General features: G+C 35.7%; 1 pseudogene; it reads left to right on the forward strand.

Annotated features, from left to right (window-relative positions):
• The first annotated feature begins 2,287 nt into the window (after nt 1–2,287).
• Nucleotides 2,288–5,835, forward strand: LOC143628922 (lipid phosphate phosphatase epsilon 1, chloroplastic-like; annotated as a pseudogene).
• The last annotated feature ends 2,333 nt before the right edge of the window (nt 5,836–8,168 follow it).

An 8,168-nucleotide genomic window follows, 5' to 3' on the forward strand; every position in this document is an offset into this window, starting at 1 on the left:
GCTTGAACACACACACCCCAGCCAGCTGAGCTGGGGTGTCAGTTGTTTAAAGAAAGAAAACAAAATTTCAAAAGCAGACACAGATCCACCCCAACTCAAATCAAAACCCTAGTTTCATCAATCGTTCAATTTTCTAAGCGTTTGTTTAATTAAGGTTAGGGTTTTTGATTACGTATTAGAGACAATCAATATGCATAGTTTAATACCAGAGACAATGAAGAAACAAGGGATAACGACAAACTGGAGGTCAGCGGCCAAACACGATGATGAAACAATATGAGTAGGCTACGTTAATACAATTAAATATTGGGGGTTTGATTCGCGAGGTGAAAAAGAAGGTGTATGCTTGTTTAATTTCATTCTTATGCACTAATGATAGTATATCAAAGTCTTGATTAAGACGGTTGTAACTTATTAGATTACGGGATCGTTTTTTATTATAATCTATAATTAGATTGTCGGTATAAGATGAATTAGACGTGTAAACGATCTTGGCAAATCAATTACAACTTTAAAACGAAAATTTAGGTACAAACAACAATCTGGATCGCGGGTTTGGAAATGGGGAAACGGGTTTAGGGTTTAAGATATGATATAATAATATAATTAAATACCAGATTTTGCACAAAGGTCCTTGAACTTTTGGTATGGATACTTATAGAGTTAGAACTTAGTTTAGGGTGTAATTTGAATATAATTCAAAGTTATTTTGATAAATTAAAAAAATATAATAAACAATAATAATAAAATATTAATAACTCTATAAACGCGATGTTTTTTTAATTAAAAATTACCTGAAAACGGGTCTGGTATTGGTATTTAATATATTATATGAAAACCGAGTTGTTACAGCAAGCTATATAAAGTTTACTGAAATATCGTGGGTTAGTGACCGAGGAATCGTGCATGCATCTTGGGGAATATGATGCAAGATGCAACAAAATCGAGGGACAAGGATATAACACTGATGAGGTGAAACTAGTACTTTTGCAGTTCACCTTAGAAGTTAAGGCACTGTCATGGTTTCAAGCTTTACCTGCGGCCTCTATTCATGCATGGCCAGTACTCGCTAATCGACACTTTTCCAAGGCGCTTTCTCCAACATGAATAGTATAACTCGGACTTAGTCTTAGTGTTCACCTCTGAGCTACTTGGCGACTACTTGGATCTAGTCGGAAATTTCTTGAATCTATTTGGAGGTCAACTCATTGCTACTCGGAGATTACTTAGAATATTAGTGATGAATATTGTTATAAATACTAGTATATCTTATAATATATGAGATATATATAATTTTTAAAAAATATTAATTTTTTTATGATTTATCATATCAGAATACTTTTCATGTACTTCTCATGTGACATATATTTCTATGACACATGTACTAAGAGTATCACCAATAGATAGATTCTTAGGCCGAGGGTAGTGGGGGTGAATGGCAGGGCGTGGTCCAGGTGGTTGTCTAGGTGGCTCGCGAACACAGCTACACCCTTCATGTGATCAGGGGCGCGGACGAGGGGGTGGCCGGGACCGCGGGGCGATCAACTAGCCGTTAGCTTGTTTAACTTTAAAAAAAATAGCCGTTGGATCACTTGGGGCTCGCGAACACCACTACACCCTTCATGTGATCAGGGGCGCGAACGAGAGGGCTTGATCCAGAGCCATGTCATCGCCTATGTGTTAAGTTTTTAAATGATTACATAGAAACTTGTTCCACCAAAATACCATCTCTCTTATCTTCTTTTTTATATCTCCTCAATCTCTACTCACAAACACATTCCACATCATCTTCTCTCTTCCACATAATCATCTCTCTCCTCTACATAAGTACTCTGTCTGTTATTTAGTAGGTTTATTGGCAGAGAATAATCAATTCAAATGATCCGAGCTATCCAAAATTCCAAAGGAACCCTAATTTTGTAGTTTTCTACATTCCATATGTTTGGTCAAATATCAATCCAACAGCCATATCTGCCTGCCAATCCAACTTCTTTTATCTAATCTATCTTCTCAATTCAAGTTATCGATTGATTCAGTTGCAGAAAAATAATCCAAACCCCCCAATTAGATTCCTAACAAGAACTCAATAATTGGACCATCACATGACCTATTTTAGTTTTCTTCTAATAAATAACTAAAACCCTCATCTATGTAGATTCCACCTTCACTTTTTCCGATTGCACCATGCTCTCGTCGGCAGTAGCCATCGTTAAAACCCCACCACTGGTTTCGAATCGCCTTTGTTACGTTGAAATTGAAAGAATCCAAGATTGTTGTTAATAGAACGATGGCATCTGGGCCGATGGAGACTGGTGATGAACATCAGGTGGCTTCGGCTTTGGAACTGGAAGCTTTGATTGAAAATGAAAATGAGGTGGGCTTCTATACGCTATAGTTAATCTTATGGTTAGTTTTTTTTATTTCATTTATTTCTCAATATATTTGGTCATGAGATGTTCACGAGCCGAGTCAAGGCTAGCTCGGTTTTGAATCCGAGCTGAAAATCTAGTATTCGAACAATCGATTTGTAACATGGAAAACGAGAGGTAAATGTGTTTAGACCCATTTGAAGTAACAAAATAAAACATACCCTTTTGAATCTACTAAATATTTAAAACAAAATATCATAAACTGCTTGTTTCAAGCGAGCTCTCAATTTGGACGCAAAACTATATAGGTTCCAGAATTCGATTGATTACACCCAAACTTTCCAAAAAGTTCATATTTTGACTTTTGAGTGTCAAACTCGTCGGGATTTTGACTTTTAAATTTGAGGACCATAAGTGATCTTACAAATTAGTGAAGTGCATTAAACTGATAAATGGGTTGTTGCTGTAAGTTTTGGTGGATTCTTGTTCTCGAGGCGTGATGCTCTTGCATTATGGGCTGCAATGGGGGTCATTTATAAACATGATCTTATCAGTCACTTTAAAGCAGATTTTGAAACTAGAACGACCCGTTTCTAGAGTGAGTTCAAGTCACTGGATGCCATCTTCCTCAAGCCATCTTTTGCACCATCGTATGTATTATCCTTTCATGTAACCTTCTTTTCAACTCAGCAATAATTTCATATTAAAACAGTTAATGTGATTTAAATGTTTTTTTATGTTTGTTATGACAGTGGTCGAATTTCAAGGATTCAGTGGAATTTCAGCTATTGCTAGCATGTGTGCTGTAGCGATTGGCTCTTATTTCACACATCGTGATAATAAGTTTTTGGAGAAAATTCCAATTTGCCTCCCTGGGTAATATCGGCGGGAGATGGATTGACCACTGAAAAAGAATTTGCGCATGTTGTACCATTGGATTTCTCGGGCGAGTTTTTTTGACTCCTACCATCAGTTGACCGTCCTTTGACCGTTAATGGTGAAGGGTAAAGTGGTCATTGTAATAATAATAATAATAATAATAATAACAACAATGATAATAATAGAGCAACTCATCTTCTCAACCATCATCATCATCATGTTCTCAACCATCAGTTCATCATCATCATCTTCTCAACCACTCAGCATCATCATCTTCACAGTTCATCATCATCTTCTATATTAACCCTAACCCTAACCCCCAAATTCACAATCCACCAATTCACAATCAATCATCCAAATTAAACCAATGGAATCAATGAAGATGATGAACCTCTTCGCCACCGTGGTAGTTATATCGGTAGTCGTTGTCGTCGTGAGCAATGTATTGAATCGATTAATTGATTTAATTGCCATAGATTGTTTTTTATTGTTTTGAGTTGAGTTGATCCAGTGTACGTGAAATAAGAATCGGTTGTTTTCGGGGTCGGTTCGGGTGAAAAGTTTACAAAAAATTGGTTTGTTTGGTTGTTTTCGGGTGAAAAGTTTACAAAAAATTGGTTCGTTTGTTTGGTGTTGGGTGAAAGTTTACTAAAAAATGGTTCGTTTGGTTGTTTTCGGGGTCGGTTCGGGTAAAAAGTTTACTAAAAATTGGTTTGTTTGGTTGTTTCAAGGTGAAAAGTTTGCAAAAAAATTGGTTCGTTTGGTTGTTTTCGGGTGAAAAGTTTACAAAAAATTGGTTCGTTTGGTTGGTGTTGGGTGAAAAGTTTACTAATAAATGGTTCGTTTGGTTGTTTTAGGGGTCGGTTCGGGTGAAAAGTTTACACAAAATTGGTTCGTTTGGTTGTTTTCGGGTGAAAGTTTACTAAGAAAATGGTTCGTTTGGTTGTTTTTGGGATCGGTTCCGGTGAAAAGGTTACTAAAAAATGGTTCGTTGGGTTGTTTTCGGGTGAAAAGTTTACTAAAAAATGATTCGTTTGGTTGTTTTCGGGTGAAAAGTTTACAAAAAATTGGTTCGTTTGGTTGTTTTCGGGTGAAAAGTTTACAAAAAATTGGTTCGTTTGGTTGGTGTCGGTGAAAAGTTTACTAAAAAATGGTTCGTTTGGTTGTTTTCGGTGTCAGTTCGGGTGAAAAGTTTACTAAAAAACGGTTCGTTTGGTTGTTTTCGGGTGAAAAGTTTACTAAAAAATGGTTCGTTTGGTTGTTTTCGAGTGAAAAGTTTACTAAAAAATGGTTCGTTGGGTTGTTTTCGGGGTCGGTTCGGGTGAAAAGTTTACAAAAAATAGGTTCGTTTGGTTGTTTTCGGGTGAAAAGTTTACAAAAAATTGGTTCGTTTGGTTGGTGTCGGGTGAAAAAGTTTACTAAAAAACGGTTCGTTTGGTTGGTATCGGGTGAAAAAGTTTACTAAAAAACGGTTCGTTTGGTTGTTTTCGGGTGAAAAGTTTACTAAAAAACAGTTCGTTTGGTTGTTTTCGGGTTCGGTTCGAGTAAAAAGTTTACTTAAAACGGTTCGTTTGGTTGTTTTCAGTTGAAAAGTTTACTAAAAACGGTTCGTTTGGTTGTTTTCAGGTTCGGTTCGGGTTAAAAGTTTACTAAAAATGATTCGTTTGGTTGTTTTCGAGTGAAAAGTTTACTAAAAAACGGTTCGTTTGATTGTTTTCAGGTTCGGTTCGGGTGAAAAGTTTAAAAATATGATGATTATGATGATAAAGATATGATGATTATGATGATATATATGATGATTATGATGATAAAGATATGGAATAATGGAGATAGGGAGATGATGATGATGACGATGATGATGAGAAACTCTTCAATGAAAAGAAGGAATATATATTGCGTATTGTATATGTATAAGAAACTTTAGTTCAATTCAAATGGTTGGTGTTGTTTGTTGTTAAACCAGGGGTCGGGGGTTCGAACCCCACCCTTTACACGATATTGGAAGATTAGTTTTAGAATTTAATTATAGGTTCAGGGGTAAAATGGTCATTTCAACCCTTTTTGGTCAGTTAACTAACGGTCAAATGACGGGAAGGGCACAAACTGACCCGCCAAAATTTCATAGACGTGCAACATGCGCAAATTCGTTTTCAGTGGTTAATCCATCTCCCGACGATATATTCCAGGGAGATAAATTGGAATTTTCTCTAAGTTTTTGTATAACTTTCTGATTATTTTGACTTCAAATAATTAAGAATGTAAATTTGCTATCTATGCAGTCATGGTTACGTGTGTCACAACGTTATCACACTGCAATTCAAGTGATTGTGGGTGCGATCGTGGGGTCGGTTTTTGCTGTCATGTGGTTTTGGGCTTGGGAAGACAAGACGACTTTGGTGGTTCGAGTCCTTGTTACGGTTGGAGCTAAGGGTTTTCACTTTAGGGTTTATTTCACATGTTATTAGGCATTGGTTGAAGGGTGAAGATTAATGGTGTTTTACATTTTATTGGTAGGTTCAAATGATTCAATGATTGATTATACCATTACTTTTCTACATAGTTGTTTTGTCTTTTGTAATATTTCTTTTGCATAATTGTTATGTCTGGCATAATATTTTACAATGATCCTTAAGCAACTAGGTTGATTCTTCAGCTGACATTTTTGGCATTTTCTTATGAATTTATTTTCATGCCATCAAATTATATGTTTAAGCAATGACTTCTCACCTAACCACAATCTCTAAACTTTGAAAACATGGCAAATGAAACTGAATTTGTCAGGCTAAGTTACTTAGGCTAACCTGAACTTTTTTTTTCTTTTTTACTTTTATTTATTTTGTTCTCTGGTAATAGAATAATCAGCTAATCTAAGTTTGCATTTTTATATTTCTAGTTTCCTTAGATGACAGTTATATAAAAACTGAAATTGTATGAAATGTATTTAGACATCTCAACAGATAATCGTCATAAAAGCACAAGTTTGATATTCCCGGAATCATCCTTTTTGCAGTCCCGGTTTTCACACCTTGAACTTGAAAAAAGCCTGAAATTGATTGGAATTTTAATAACCTATAATGACCATAAAGGCACGCAGGGCCGTTTTCGAGATGTTGAGTGCCCTAAACAGGTACTAAAAACTCAGCCACATTTAAAACAAGATCATTTTTTTTACCAATATGGCCTATTTTAGGAAGTTAACGGATCACGTCCTAACATTTTTCAAAGCAAAAGTAGTGCTCAAATTCAATAATCAAAATTCAAAAATAGCATTCGTACATTCAAGATTAAATTAACTAATTATGTTACAATAAAGCAAACACATGACTGGCCTTCAGCCTTATTCAAAAAAATAAAAATAAAGAAAACACAAGTTTTTAAGACAACATTTGATTTACAAATAAAAATAATTTTGATGAGTAAAGGATTCGAACTCGCGTCGAAATGGGTAGCAACAAACTAGTTTTGAAAAGTCTGTTTCAACCAGTTGCACTAAAACAATACTATTGTTTTGTTTGGTTTTTGCATATTATAATATATAACCACGTATATACTTTTTTAAAATAATTATGTGCCCCCTTGTCAAGACCGTGGCCTAGACGGCGGCCGAGCCCCGTATGGGGTCTAGGCCGGCCTTGAAGGCACGCCCATTAAGACATGTATGATACAATATATCTCACTACGAACTAATGTTACTCGTCCTGGGTTTGGTGGGCCAGTGATAGGGGCAAAACTTTTTAATCAACCAAAGGTATTGTATTCAACTCATACGAATAGTAAGAAATTTGCCGTTAAAAAATGAATAATAATAAAAATATCAATGTTACTCATTAGAATCCACTTTTACTTCTTACCACATTATATGACTCTTTACAGACTTATGTTACTCGTTACCACCTAATATCACCTAACAAAGCTCACTATGATCAAATATGACGACTCTATACAACCTAACATAACCAATGAAGATCTAATATGACCTGTTAAGACACATCATGACAAATTATATATGATGACTATTTAAGTTCTTATCTAATTTTACGAGGTTTTGTCGTAGCGGGGGGGGGGGGGGGGGGTGGAGGGCGGCTACATCTACGGCTGCACTAGGTTATAGCGAAGACAGTTTGGACTTCAGTGATTAAACTTGGTGTAAGACCTCAAAATCCGGGAGTTCTACAGTTGGTAATCATTCCAAACGAATAAAAATACAAAAGATAAACCGATTTTATATAATTCAAAAATTTAACATAGAGTATGCTTGCAGCGGAAAATTAACAAAACATTCAAATATTTACCTTAAGACAAAAATGTAAATTAAAAATTATTTTATTTATTAAGGCGATAAGGAGCATCGACTAGAACTGCCTCGGGACCTCGGGTAGTCTTGAGCACCTCCAAGCAGTATATCATCCACACTCAACCTGAAATCATTCTAACATACATGCAAAGTCAGTTTGAGCTGAGTGAGTTCATGTTTTTATCATCAAAATCTATTAAAGACCGACCAAGGTATTTAGCATACGACTTTCATAAAAATAAATAAATACATAATTTTCCTCCGTTAAGCACGTAACACGGGTCACATTCTCTCAAGTCCAAAACACAAAGTTAAGGACCCGAATAAACTTCCACCCCAAGGACAAATAAACTGTCAGGGGATTTTTAAACATCCATTCGTCCCAATGATAGTCAAACTATCCCGGGACTTTTATAACATCTCTTCGACCCAGTCACAGTTTATCAAAAACATCTTCGTGGTGGCCACACCCACACATCCAAATAAAGCATTCCTAATTCATACAAACTTCCAAGCATAGATAGTAAAAATAACATAAACTATGAAATATTATCCAAACGCTTCGAATGGGTAAGATCGTCATAAAACGTGTATGCTAGCTCAAACGTAAAACATTTAAAAAAGGG

Source organism: Bidens hawaiensis, unplaced genomic scaffold, assembly GCF_021521415.1.
Source record: "Bidens hawaiensis isolate Kalapana, Puna unplaced genomic scaffold, B.hawaiensis_p1.1 tig00005104_1, whole genome shotgun sequence".
Classification (NCBI taxonomy): domain Eukaryota; kingdom Viridiplantae; phylum Streptophyta; class Magnoliopsida; order Asterales; family Asteraceae; genus Bidens; species Bidens hawaiensis.